We start from the raw sequence: 13,856 nt of genomic DNA on the forward strand, positions 1-13,856 counted from the left end.
GAATAAAGAACAATAAACTACTAACATAAACAGGTTTAGCAAGATTATAAGATATAAATGTTGTGCCCAGATTTCAAAGTTCCCAAGACCCCCAGGGAGCCAGTCAGTCCGATGCAAAAGCAAAGAGTCATTTATTTCAAAACCAGGTTTGGCTCCCCTGCCACACTCACCGATGCAACAGTAAGCTCCAGTGGCCGAGAGAGAGCGGCCTGATGGGACAGGAGGTTTTAAAGGGGGGTGGAGTGAGGGCAGGAGAGGGGACTGTGGGCCCCGCTGATTGGCCAGGAGCGAGTCGGTACAGGATGTGGTCATAGTGATGGCGTGCACTTCCCTTGATTATTATTGGTTAGTCCAGAGAAATCCTGGGTGTGGCTAGCAGCGGCTTCTTCCCGTGAGGAAGCACATGGCACCGTCCCAAAATGGAGGACCCAAGGCAAGATGGAGGGCGCACATGGCTCTGTCCCAAGATGGAGGACCCAAGGCAAGATGGAGGGCGCAGTCCTTGCCCGGCTCCTGCTGCCGCCGCCCGAACCCGCCACAAGGCAGATTGGCCCTCCCGCACAGCACCCGCAGCTGGCCTGCGGGCAGACCGGGACTCCAGCGCGTCAGGGCGGCACAGGCCCAGCAAACGGGGTGCGGCCGGTGGAGCGGCCCAGCTCTGGAGGAGCGGCATCCGCTCGGAGCAGGCCAGGCCCATGGGGCCGGTGCACTGCAGCATGGCGGCCTCCCCGAGCTAGGGCACGCGCCCCACTCCGCTGCCGCCGCTGCTGCACTGGGCCCGGTCCGGGGGGCAGCGGGCGGGTGACAGCCCGCGCCGGGCTCCTGCTGTGGGCCGGGGAGCCAATGCCCCCCCCCATGGGGCCCGGCGGCCGGCCCACGCAGGCCCCGGCCCCCCCGACCGGGCCCCGAGGTCCACATGGACCCCCAGCCCCAGCACGGGCAAGCGGGGAGCCGACCACGGGGGAAGGGAGGAAAGAGCCAGGCGGTGAGGCCTTCTGCTCCTATGACCTCCCCCGTGGTCGGTCGCCGCCCGGCCCCACCCCTCGGCCCGCCGCTGGCCACCACGCAGCAGGTCCGGACACTCGGACCCGCTCCGGGGAGGCCAGGCCCTACGGCGGGTGCGGAGGGATCTCATAGCCGGGCGGCCAGACTCCTCCCCCCACACCGCCCGGAGAGGCGGGTGGTGCGCCTTTCAATAAAATCAATATTAAAAATGATCTATTTCTATCTACTAGCAATAAATAATCCTGAAATGAAATTAAGAAGACAATTCCATTTATAATAGCCATCAAAAAGAATACTTACTAAAAATATTTAACAAAACAAAAACAATATTTGTACACCAAAACTATAAAATACTAGAGGCCAGGTCTGTGGCAATTGGGCCTAAACCAGCAGTCCAACATTCCCCGAGGGATGTAGCAGTACACAAAGTGGCAGGCGGCTGGGGAGGAGCCCGAGCCGGGGCCCCAGCGCTGAACCACTCATCCTGGCCCACTGCGCCTGCCGCCACCACCACTACCACCAAACATGCTGCTGGGGTCCAACCAAACATGCTGCTGGGGTCTGGCCAATCAGGACTGAGTGAAACGGGCCGGACATGCCCTGGAGCCCTCCCACGGTCCTACCCTGGCTGACCAACCTCCCACATACCTCCCCAGCCCTAATCATGCACCGGTGGGGTCCCTCAGCCTGGCCTGGCTGGTCACTTAGGCTTTTATATAATATACTAGGGGCCCAGTGCACGAAATTCGTGCACTGGGTGTGTGTGGTGAAGGAGTGTCCCTCAGCCCAGCCTGCCCCCTCTCACACACTGGGAGCCCTCAGGCGTTGACCCCCATCACCCTCCAATCGCAGGATCGGCCCCTTGCCCAGGCCTGACGCAGGGGACCCACATTTCCCGCATCACTGGTTCTGCCCCCAGCCCAGGCCTGATGCCTCTGGCCCAGGCATCAGGCCTGGGCAGGGGACCCCCAGACCCTCCGATTGCTGGCTCTGCCCCTTGCCCAGGCCTGACGCCTCCGCCAGAGGTGTCAGGCTTGGACAGGGGACCCCCATCTCCCTCTGATCGCTTGCTCCACCCCCCGCCCAAGCCTGACGCCTCTGACCCAGGCTTCAGGCCTGGGCAAGGGGACCATCATATCCCCCCAATCCCCAGTTCCGCCCCCCACCCAGGCCTGATGCCTCGGCCAGAGGAGTTGACCCTCATCACCCTCCGATCACCAATCACCGGATCAGCCCCTTGAACAGGCCTGAGGCCTCCGGCAGAGGTGTCAGGCCTGGGCAGGGGACCCCCAGGTCCCCGCGGTTGCAGGCTCCGCCCCTGCCAGGCCTAACGCCTCTGGCTGAGGCGTCCGGCTCGGGCAGCGGGGACTCGCAGTGGCAGCGGCCCCGCGATCCTGGGCTCCGCTTTAGGCCCAGGCAAGGGACCCCTAGCTCCCGGGACTGCCAGCTTCGACCGTGCCCAGCTCCCATCGCTGGCTCCACCCCTACTTCCTGCTATCACTGGCCGGGGCAGAAAAGGCACCTGATTCTCCGATCATGGCTGGGGGGCAGGGCAAAGGCGGCCCCAGGGCTGCCTTTGCCCTGCCCCCCAGCTCTTAGCTCCCCCCTGGGTTTCTGATCACTGTCAGTGGCAGGGGGCTTCTTCCTGCTTTCCCTTTTGCCTCCCTGCATTGTGCCTACATATGCAAATTAACCGCCATCTTGTTGGCAGTTAATTTGCATATAGCCCTGATTAGCCAATGAAAAGGGTAGCTCGTATGCCAATTACCATTTTTCTCTTTTATTAGTGTAGATAGACTAGAGGTCCAGTGCACGAATTTGTGCACCAGTAGGGTCTCTCGGCCTGGCCTGCTTTTACTCCAATCATGCCATCTATTCCCCAATTGAGAACCAGGGGACAGGGCAAGGGTCTCACATCTGAGGATCAAGGGCAAGAGAAGATCTTGTCAGCTCAATGAGGACAAACTAGCACCACCTGTCACCTGCAGCACAGCCAAGGTCAATTAGGCACCACATTTATTTATTATTATTAAATAAATTTAATAATTTCTGTGTCCCAGATGACTTACTTGCTTAGAGAACAGATAGTAATTTTTAACTCAAAATTATTAAAAGGATTAAATAAAATGACATATGAAGACCCCCAACATAAGCAATTATAAACACTAAGCCCTGGGAAAATAGTAATAATTACTATTACCTAATCAATGATGATTTATTTTTTTAAATATATTTAATTGATTTTTTTTACAGAGAGGGATAGAGAGGGATAGAGAGTTAGAAACATCGGCGAGAGAGAAACATCGATCAGCTGCCTCCTGCACACACCCTACTCCCCAGTGCCTGCAACTGAGGTACATGCCCTTGACCGGAATCGAACCTGGGACCCTTGAGTCCGCAGGCTGACACTTTATCCACTGAGCCAAACCGGTTAGGACTGATGATTTATTTTTAATCTGATAATATTTCATTCTAATTCTTTAAGTGGAGAAAAATATTTTTATCTAAACCCTAAATCATTTCAATTATTCATTTCTATTCTCTAATTAATGTATAGGATTTAGAAAAAAATTTAAATTATGTTCAACTTAGCAAGTCCATTTAGACACAGGACTTAATGGAAAAACTAAGTTCCTGGAAAGTGGAACATTTATTTGAAAACAATTTATGACGGTTGACTGAAAACTTTAGATAGATCCTTAAAATTATATTATTTGAGCCTGGTAAACATAAAATCAGTTCCCTTAAATATATTAAACTGGGTTTGAATAACTTTTGCTAAGAATTTAGGGAGTTCATTACTGGGGGCACTTAGAGGACACACAAATGGTTCAACTAAAAATACAGAAAAGGAGTTTTGTCAACAAGTACCCAATCAAAGCTGAAACATGTGTGATCTAATTATTTTAAATTATACACTAGTTTTCCCATCTGTCCTTCCTTTTCCGAAGGACAGGTTGACCACAATCAAGGCTGTGACAAAGCTTTCAGACCACATCTACTGTTAGATAGATTATGAGCCATATTACAGTGAAGGTTACATTTTCAACTTACAATAAAGTTTTAGTAGACTCTTTAAAATACTCTTCTTTCCCCCCCCCCCTTTTTTTTAATTGTTAAAGAGCAGCTGCATTTACTTTTTAAGAATAGGATTCTTCAAAAAATATCGTCAAAGCCCATTTTTAAAACAGTAATCTGTAGGAATCTAGGACTTAAAGCATATATTTTTATACAAAATTATATGGTCTGCTAATGTAAAATAGGCTGCATGAGAAAAAGAAAATATATAATACATTTGCATATTTTTAATCCATTTTTAAATACTATGTGGCATTCTACCTCTCAATCCTACATAATAAAGAGGTAATATGAAAATTGACCCTCATTCCATCGCATCTTCACAAATGGCTGCACCCGCAATGGAGGCAGGGTTCCCGGAATGAGCGATCAGCAGGGACCTGAGGCTGCATGGCGCTGGGACAGGGAACCTGAGGCTGCGCCCCCCTCCCAGTGGGGCTTGACGGGGGATCTCAGGTCATGCCCCCTGCCTAGCAGGGCTTGACATGGGACCTGAGGCTGTGCCCCCCACCCCGCAGGCCTTGAAGAGGGACCCAGGCCATGCACCCCATCCGGCGGGGCTTGACAGGGGACCTCAGGCCACGCCTCCCGCCCAGCAGGGCTTGACAGGGGACCTGAGGCCGTGCCCCCCACCCCGCAGGCCTTGAAGAGGGACCCAGGCCATGCACCCCATCTGGCGGGGCTTGACAGGGGACCTCAGGCTGCACCCCCCACCCTGCAGGCCTTGAAAAGGGACCTCAGGCCATGCACCACACCCGGCGGGGCTTGACAAGGGACCTCAGGCTGCGCCCCCCGCCCCAGGGCCAGGGGACCTGAGGCCACGTCCCCCGCCCAGGCGCCAGGCCAGGGGGCCTGAGGGTGTGCCGGGTGAGGCTGTGCCCCTGCCCAACAGGGCTGGACAGGGATGGGGCCGGCCAGGTTTGGATCTCACCCAATGGGGGTGGGGCCAGCTGGGTCTGGGTCTCACGCGATTTTGAGGTACACACGGGTGGGTGGGGACTTGACTCTGGGTCCTGAGGTATGCCCCAGACTCTGACAGGAGGATTTTCATATACATTTTACTAATTTTCTTTCATCTCTGACACTTCTATTATAGAGAAAAGGCAAAAAGCAATATTAAAATATTTCCTCTAATTAATTCCCTTTTAATGTGCATGAATTTTGTGCACCGGGCCACTAGTATGTATATATTTTTTCATTTGTTTCTATAATGTCTGGAACCTCAAAAAATCAAAATTTTAGGACAAAAAGAGGTCTTATAACTACTTTTACTCCAATCATGCCATCTATTCCCCAATTGAGAACCTGGGGACGGGGCAAGGGTCTAACATTTGAGGACCAAGGGCAAGAGAAGATCTTGTCAGCTCACTGAGGACAAACTAGCACCACCTGTCACCTGCAGCACTGCCAAAGTCAATTAGGCACCACATTAAAAAAAAAATTGAAGTAGAAAAAAAGCACATCACCATTTTAATTTTATAGAGGCAGATAAAAATTTAAGAAAACATTAGAAGTCTAAGAATAAAAAGAAATTTCTTATCTGAATAAAGCATTTACAGTGGTTCTCAACCTTCTGGCCCTTTAAATACAGTTCCTCATATGTGACCCAACCATAAAATTATTTTCGTTGTTACTTCATAACTGTAATGTTGCTCCTGTTATGAATCGTAATGTAAATATCTGATATGCAGCATGGTCTTAGGCGACCCCTGTTAAAGGGTCATTCGACCGCCAAAGGGGTCACACCCACAGGTTGCAAACTGCTGATTTATAAAAATGTAGCAAATGTGCTTAATGGTGAATCTTAAAAGCAATTTCCTTGGAACAGGTAGAAAGTGTAGACTTATTAAGATATCATTAAACAATTGTAAAATATCTAGAAATAAGTTTAGTAAGATATATGCAAGAAGTCCTCAAATTGATCTTCAAACTTAATGTAATTCTAACCACAACCTTGAATAGGGAATCTAAAGAGGAGCAAAAAAGACTTGCAAAAAGAAAAACAAGGGAGAGGGTTTGTCTTACCAGACACAGCAAAACTATTACAATGCAATCCTATATAATAAAAGGCTAATATGCAAATAGACCAAACGACTGAACAACTGAATGATCGAACAACCAGTCACTATGACGTGCACTGACCACCAGGAGGCATGCGTGGAATATGGCGGGCGTCAGCCGTGGCAGGATGGTGGAGCAGGTGAGCAGGGGTGCCGGACCAAGGCAGGGCGCCGGTCACTGTCATCGGGATGAGCCTGTGGTGGTTACTGAAAATTCTTTCCTCCTGCGCGCCGCGGTCCCGCCCAGTGCTCACACCTGCTGCAGGTGCCAGAGCTGCTGCTCGCACCAACTGCCGGCGCCCAGCGCCAATCCCGATCATACAGCGCCATCAGCGGGTGCGAGTGGTGGCTGCCGGCCCCAAATGCCCCTCAGGGCTTCTCCACCTCCTCCTGCTCCTGAGGGGAGATCGGGGCCGCAGCTGCCTCTCGCACCCACTGCTGGTGCTGGAGCCGCTGCTCGCATCCACTGCCAGCACTGGCCCCTCTTGCACCCGCAGCCAGCGCCAGACCCACTGCTCGCACCTGATGCTGATGCCCAGTGCCAGTCCCGATTGCTTGGCACCATCAGCAGATGTGAGCTGGCGGCTGCTGGCCCTGATCGCACCTGAGGGCTTCTCCACCTCCCCCTGCTCCTGAGCAGCGATCAGGGCAGTAGCTGCCACTCACACCCACTGATGACGCCGGCCCCAATCACTCCACACCTTCAGTGGGTGCAAACGGGGCAGGAGCAGTCAGCACGTGGGCGTGGCGGCTGGAGCGGGGCTGCTGGCAGACAGGGTACTGGGGGCCATGGCGGGAGGGGCCAGGTGGTGGCATGGAGGATGTGCCGAGACCCACCCCTGTGCCTACTGCAGCCTCATGGACAACAGCTCCTTTCAAAGTGCACAAATTCGTGCACTGGGCCCCTAATATAAATATATAAATATATAAATATATAAATATATAAATATATAAATATATAAATATATATATATGTAAAAGCCTAAGCGACTGTTATGACCAGACGACCGACTGGTAGCTATGATGCGCACTGACCACTAGGAGGCAGATGCTCAATGCAGGAGCTGACCCTTGGTAGTCAGTGCGCTCCCACAGCCAACCTCCCATGGCCAGCCAACCTTCCGCAGTCCCTCCCCCCGACCGGCCAAACTCCCACGGTCCCTCCTCCTGGCCAGCCCCAATCGGCCCCGATTGCCAGCCAGGCCAAGGGACCCCACCCATGCACGAATTTGTGCACTGGGCCTCTAGTCCTTTTATAAAAGCTGAAAAGCATGAAGTCTAAATACAGAAAGACCATTTACCAGGGAACCTGGGGACAGCACACACTCCGCTCTCTTCTCTTACTGCATGCACACACTGTCATCTGGGCACAAGGGATGACAGCCAAAAACTGTCCCACAGGAAGGTAAAATCATTATTTGCTAGGAGATCCCAGAGCTAGCAAATAAGCAGGAGTCCCCTACTTAAGTACATAAAGGTTCCTCCACAACCATAGCCTCTTCAAGTATCTCCTCTTTCCATCCCTGCACTTCTCCATCCCAAAATCCATCACTAGAGGTACTTAACCAGGAGTCCCCTACTCAAAACTCCTCCAGCATCAAAGGCCCTCTGTCAGCACCTGCCGACACCTCCATCTCACGATTCAGGCACCTTCAATGCTTCCGCATAACCAAATTCTGACACGTGTCCTTGAATATGCTGCTCTGGCTCTCCCACCTTCTCCCAGGCATGCTGCACCACAGGATGTCTTCTCTCCTAAGGCAAGTTATCCTCGGAAACCCAACTGAGATGCCACCTTTCCTTGGAGCTATCCAAGAATGTCCAGAGTGAACGGCTTCCTTTTCCAGGCCACACCTGCGCCTTCCACTACCTCTACTTTTACACTTAGCTCACCGAATTACACATAACTCAGGTCCTCAGTCTCTCTCCCCTGACTATAAGCTTCCTGAGGTCCATTCTTGTCCTCTTTGATACCTGGTGCATGGCACACGTATGCATCAAAAGTTTGCTGATTTGAGTCTGTTGTGGCTACTAAATAACAGCTACAGGCTGTGTTATTATCTTTTTAGATCTATACCTATTTATCTAATGCATCTTTACTGTCCCCAAATCCCACCTTAGGGTTTCTTAAAAGGAAGTCAAAGCACTGAGCCTATTTCAACACATAATAACACTTAAGCCATATGTATCATGAAGCCAAAGTTGAGAAACATATAAACATGCCAACAGAAGATCAAAGTGCTTTGTATTGAAAATAATAGGCAACAGATCACATGTGTGATTTAAATTTGGGCCATAAATGTGAGTTCTTCAGTACATAATTTCTTTTCTCTTTAAAATACTGATATTCTAACATTCATTTTAATAAAAAAAGATATTATTAGCTTCTGTATTAGGTTTTAAACCTGGGAACATCTTGAGGTTTTTCTAGACTGGTTTTATTGATCACTAGAAAGTAAATGTGCACACACATAACAAGCAAGTATGCATCTTAAAAAATTACTTTGCTGGGCCCTTAAAGTTGCTTTCAGGAGGGAGCAGCTTGCCTGGGGTTAAAAAGCCTTGCTATCAGAGCTGCCAGGTCAAGTCTAAATTCAGTGAAATTTTTATTTTATTGCATGTTTTTCAGTAGATCAAGACAATCTCCAAAAAGGTCAATTTTCCAAATATCTAAAAGCATATAACTTGCATAAGCATGCTGACAAGTTAAGGTATATTATAAATCTCACAAAATACTGGTCTCATTCTCTATTTCATCATTCCTGAACCCACTTTCTCTGGCCCGAAAACAGGCATTCTTTCACAAAGAGGAGACTCTGACAGAGTAAGACCCCACCAAAAATATGTGTGCGTGTGTGTCTTTAGTAGAAAAGGAACGATCCTAAGATCCTTAAGAAACTTAACTTGGGGAGGGAATGGAAGTAGATTAAACAACGTCACATGATTGTCCTGTCATTTAAATACAAAGCAGAGATAAATTATAATAAAGAAAGTCAATGACCTTCTAGATTATTTGGTGGGAAAATCCAATGCACTCTGAAATTCACATTTGTCTTCCTTTTAGCGTTGCCGGCCTGTGTGACAAAGCCAAAGCAACCACTCCAGATTAAGAAGTCCAGAAAATAACTTCAGATTTCTAATCTCTGGATTTTATATTTTATCAAAAAAATTATTATACTTCCTCCAATCATTTTTAAAAATAGTTTCATTGGCTATGGGAGCAGACACTGAAAACAACAAAGGCCGAGAACTTCTGAAGAAATAACTATAACTCAAGAATGAGAAATCATTTCATTCCCTTTTCCCTATCCAATTTTATCACCAAAAAGAAAAAAAAAGTATCAAGGAAGGAATTATAAACTTTAACAAAATATCAAGGAAAAATGACAAATGAGCAAAGATCTTGCTGGTGACAGCCTAGATAAACTTTGAAAAGGCAACTTCAGTGTAAAAAGAACCACCTTTTCCTATTATTCATATGGTAATTTTGAAAGCCAAAGCCAGCTTATAAAATAAGAAAAACAAAATAGAAACAAAAAACTGAGAAGCTCCAACAATGAAGCAGGATAATGCAAAATGGAAAAAAAAAAAAGGTGTTTTTTTTCTTTTGTCTTTAAATATTGGTCAAATATTGAAATCCTCTATCATGATTAACTTCACAGAAGAGTCACTCTATACCCTTAACCCAGTCAGTTGACCCATGATCTGGGCTTCCGCTTCCTGATGTGCCCACAGAAAATCCCCACCCAGAACTGTATAGGATGCTTCATAATAGACAATGTCTACTTTTTAATATTTGTCAGAAACAGACATAGGAACCACCACATGGGGCAGTAAAGTCCTCAAATTCTAGTAAAATAGACATGTGTTCAAATTCTGCCCCTTCATGTGACCTCTGACAGGCTATTCAACTCCTCTAAGTCTCTGTGTAGTTTTTTATCTCAAGGGTCCTGTGAGGATTATGCAAGATCAGATATGCAGTATTTGGCCCAGTGCCTGGGCACAGTGAGGGCTCAGTCTCTGTTAACCAGCCTATATAATAAAAGGCTAATATGCAAATTGTCCCCTCAGGAGTATGACCGACCAGGAGTTCAACCGCTCCCTATGACCACCAGGGGGCGGCGCAGAGCAAAGGAAGGCCCTGGCCGGCAGTTGGCAGCTGGGGGAAGGAAAGCCCTGATTGGCCCTGATCGCTGGCCAGGCCTAGGGACCCTACCCACGCACGGATTTCATGCGCCGGGCCTCTTGTAATCATAAACACTGAGAGCACAAGAAGACAGCACATAATCAACCTAAGCCCCACTCTGATAAGTACTGTTTTCCAGTCACTTCACCACAGGAAAAATAATCATTAATGCAACTGTCTTAAAATCTAATCCTTTCAATGAAAAAACTCTAGAGACGGAGAACAGATCATTGATTACTGTGGTGGAGTGGTGGAGGGTCACTACAAAGGGTAGTGGAAATTGGAGGGCGGGGGGGGGGTTGATTGCACTGTTCTGCATCCTGATTGAGATGGTGTTTATAACAATGCATTGGTCAAAACTCATGAAATTTATACATAAAAGAGTAAATTCTATCACATGTAAATTAAGATTTTTTTTTAAATTGCAAAACAAAAAATCCCAATCTTTTCTAACTGTATATTAAACCAAAATAATAACACAATTGAACTTTTAGGTGCCCAAGATATACTGTAACTGTAATATTCTATATATTATCCTTAACTAACATAAGCCTATCCAATTTTAGTGACCAGCTGTGATTTATTCAAGCACAAAATGTCAATACCATAATAAACCCAAGGCACTGCTTTGCTACAATAGAAGCAAAAAGACTTTGAAAATGTACAACATCAATCAACATTAGATATAAGTGGTACTCTCCATTTACTGACAAAAGGGAGTTTTATAACATTAGGCTTAACTTCATAGATCTCTATTTTGCTGCTTAATGAGTAGGTTACTTAAGGTGCATGAGTTATTATTATCAATCCCTAAATAGTAATATATAAATAGTAAACTTTAAAGATTTAATAAAGCTTAAAATGGCTAGACATGTACACATCAAGAGAGACAGCCCACTAAAACGTCAATGCATACATTTCACCTTTTCAAAAAGGCCATAACATGTTTCACTCAGAAAACAATTCATATATTGTGCAAAGGTAAAATCCCAATACAAACACATTTTATCCCTATCACCTCCTGGTTACATTGTAGGTAGAAGATTTGGCCACCAAATAATTACTTTTTTTTCCAATTCAAATAAACTGGAGAAGAACAAGGCAATGTGAAAATAACACTATGAAAATAAAAACAACCCAAGAGTAGCCACTTAACTGGTGAAGGTATAAACAAATTACTGTATATCCAGGCAATGAAATACTGCCCAGCAATTACAAAGGAACAAACTATTGATACTTACAAAAACAAAGATGGCTCTCAATTATGGGTGAGAGAAGCTCCTCCAACACCCAACCACCCCAAAAAACAGCTCCTACAGTAAGATTCCATTTAGATAAAATGCTAGGAAATGCAAACTTATCTAGTGACAGAAAGCAAATTAGTGGTTGCCTGAAAGACAGCAGCCAGATAAATGAATGAATGAATGAATGAATGAATGAACGAATGAACGAATGAACGAATGAATTAATGATAGGGGCCTTAGGGATTACAGTGGACAAGAGGAAACTTTTGTGGGTGACAGATATATTATTTTGATTGTGCTGATGGTTTCACTGGTATATACATGTAAAACACATAAAATTGTACAATTATAGCTCAATAAAATTGTTTAAAAAGAAAACCATTAAAAAAATACATCTTCCTGGCCTGGTACAAGTATACCTCGGAGATAACATCGGTTAAGTTCCAGACCACCATAAGAAAGCACGAATTACAATAAAGCAAGTTGTAATCTTTTTACTGGTGGAGGGTATTACCTTCCATTTGTAAAAAACCCAAGATCTGTGAAATGCAATAAAGTGAACTTCAATAAAACCAGGTATGCTTTTATGTGAAAATCAGAAGCAATGAATATTGCACTTATGAAATACTGTTCTTCCCTATATTCCCAGGATATAAGTATTCAGTACATTTTGCAACACTCACATGTGTCTAAATAAAAAACAACAGGGTCTTCATTCTGCTTTCCCCAATGAATAGATGGAGGAAGAAAAGACAGAAAGGCTGGACAACTTGCTTAGGACATAGAATAAATAAATGCAAGTTGATTGATTACTGAGAAGGTGATTCACCACATTCCCAGTCCGATTATCTTAACTGCCTTCACATTCCTAATTAAAGTAAAATCATGTAAGGGAGATAAAAATCTAACATACAACAATGTGGAAAATGTAAAAGTCATTTGCAGTTTCTCTAATACAGTGGTTCTCAACCTTTTGGCCCTTTAAATATAGTTCCTCATGTTGTGACCCAACCATAAAATTACTTTTGTTGCTACTTCATAACTGTAATGTTGCTACTGTTATGAATCATAATGTAAATATCTGATATGCAGGATGGTCTTAGGCGACCCCTATGAAAGGGTCGTTCGACCGCCAAAGGGGTCTCAACCCACAGGTTGAGAACCGCTGCTATAATACCTTACTGGTTCCTTAATTCCATCCACAGGTCTCAATCTCTGCTGACATTGGGTTGGAATCTTTAAAAACAAACGAACTACAAAACTCCCCAGGTAATTTTCATGAGTAGCAACATTAAACTCCTGAGATAAATCAGATTTAGAGTTCTCATTAAAGCAAGGCAGAAGAAAGCAAGGTGCCAAAAAAAAATTTTGATAAACCATGGCTCAAAGGTTTTCAAATCAATATTTAACTGCTGAATACATGCAGGCCAACATTTAATAAATTAAAAGTAAAATTATGCACATAGGTTTTTGTAAGAACAGAATTTACATCACAACATACCAGACTGACAAATTCTCTTCAACTTTTTAGAATGCTAAATTGGAATATATTTTAAATATATATATATTTATCAATATTTTTTAATTGATTTCAGAGAGGAAGAGAGAAACAAACATCAATGATGAGAGAGAATCATTGACTGGCTCCCTCCAGCAAGCCCCCTACTGAGGGCTGAGCCTGCAACCCAGGTATATACCCTGACTGGGAATCTAACCATGACCTCCTGGCACATAGATCCACACTCAACTACTTAACCACTCAACTACTGAGCCATGCCCGTGGGCTAAATTGGTATCTTGACATCAAGTTGATGAGCTACAAGCACTGAAAAATGTGCCATATATCTAATGCATTTAAAACATGTAGTAAACTGACAATATATTGTGAACTGTTTAAGCAGCACAGACTGAAAAGAGACTATCTGTGTCTTTAGTCCACGTCCTGAATGAGTGCTCCTTGCTCTTTAGGATGCACTTTTTAGGGACGATTCTGACTCAGCGGGTCTTCGGATGAGGTCTAAGACTACCTTTCTAACAAGCACCCAAGTGACAGTGATGCTGCTGGTAACTAGACCACATTTTGAGCAGCAACTTGATTATTGGTTGTAAAATCAACCAATGGGTCTACAACATGGTTATGACTAGGTTCCAGGAAATACGTGTCAATACAATTTATTCCTAGAAAAGGTGGGAGGGGAGTGGCGAGGGGGTTGGATAGGAGGAGCAGGTGAATACTGAAACACTTGTCTGGTCTGGCAGTGAGGAAGGGCAGTCTACAGGCAC

The 13,856-nt window shown here is 45.8% G+C and overlaps 1 protein-coding gene across 3 annotated transcripts in view; it reads right to left on the minus strand.

The window, feature by feature from the left end:
• SLX4IP (SLX4 interacting protein) overlaps positions 1 to 13,856 on the minus strand; it is a 199,334-nt gene that overhangs the window by 182,738 nt on the left and 2,740 nt on the right. The gene's annotated exons all lie outside the window — the stretch shown is intronic.

Source organism: Myotis daubentonii, chromosome 8 (genome assembly GCF_963259705.1).
Source record: "Myotis daubentonii chromosome 8, mMyoDau2.1, whole genome shotgun sequence".
NCBI lineage: Eukaryota > Metazoa > Chordata > Mammalia > Chiroptera > Vespertilionidae > Myotis > Myotis daubentonii.